This window comes from Frankliniella occidentalis, unplaced genomic scaffold, assembly GCF_000697945.3.
Source record: "Frankliniella occidentalis isolate FOCC.00 unplaced genomic scaffold, Focc_3.1 Scaffold613, whole genome shotgun sequence".
NCBI lineage: Eukaryota > Metazoa > Arthropoda > Insecta > Thysanoptera > Thripidae > Frankliniella > Frankliniella occidentalis.
The window spans coordinates 19,606-20,085 of record NW_026267729.1 but is presented as its reverse complement, the minus strand read 5'-3'; positions in this window follow the sequence as shown (position 1 = coordinate 20,085).

The window sequence follows — 480 nt, the reverse complement described above, 5'->3', positions numbered from 1 at the left end:
TCGTTTATTAGAGAGCATACTCTGCTTTTCAGGTTGGGGTGACTAGCTAACTTTTGGCACGGACACAAAGGTAAACATTTTTTAAAGCCTGTCCGCATCTGTCTCTCTTCCCTCCCTTGTGTCTCTTTACAAACACACGTTGGGACGGTGTTGCCTTGTGTGGGTTTCGTTTATACCCAGTGCCCCTCCCCCCCCCCATCCTCCCCGCCGCTCCCCGCCCTCCTCGAACTCCTCTCTCCCCATCCTACCCCCCTACCCCGAGTGCGCGTGACGTCACAGACCATGTCCGGCCTGCATGGCGAAAATGAAACCGGAGAGCGGTGGCGAAATAGAGGACACACACCCACACACTCACACACACGCGTATACACAAGTCTCGAAAAACACGGTCGCCCGCAGCCGCCTGCACACGCAGAGGGAATATTTACTGAAATGAAATCAACGCAGGTTTGCTTCTAGTTTTCGTTTTATGGAAGGTCG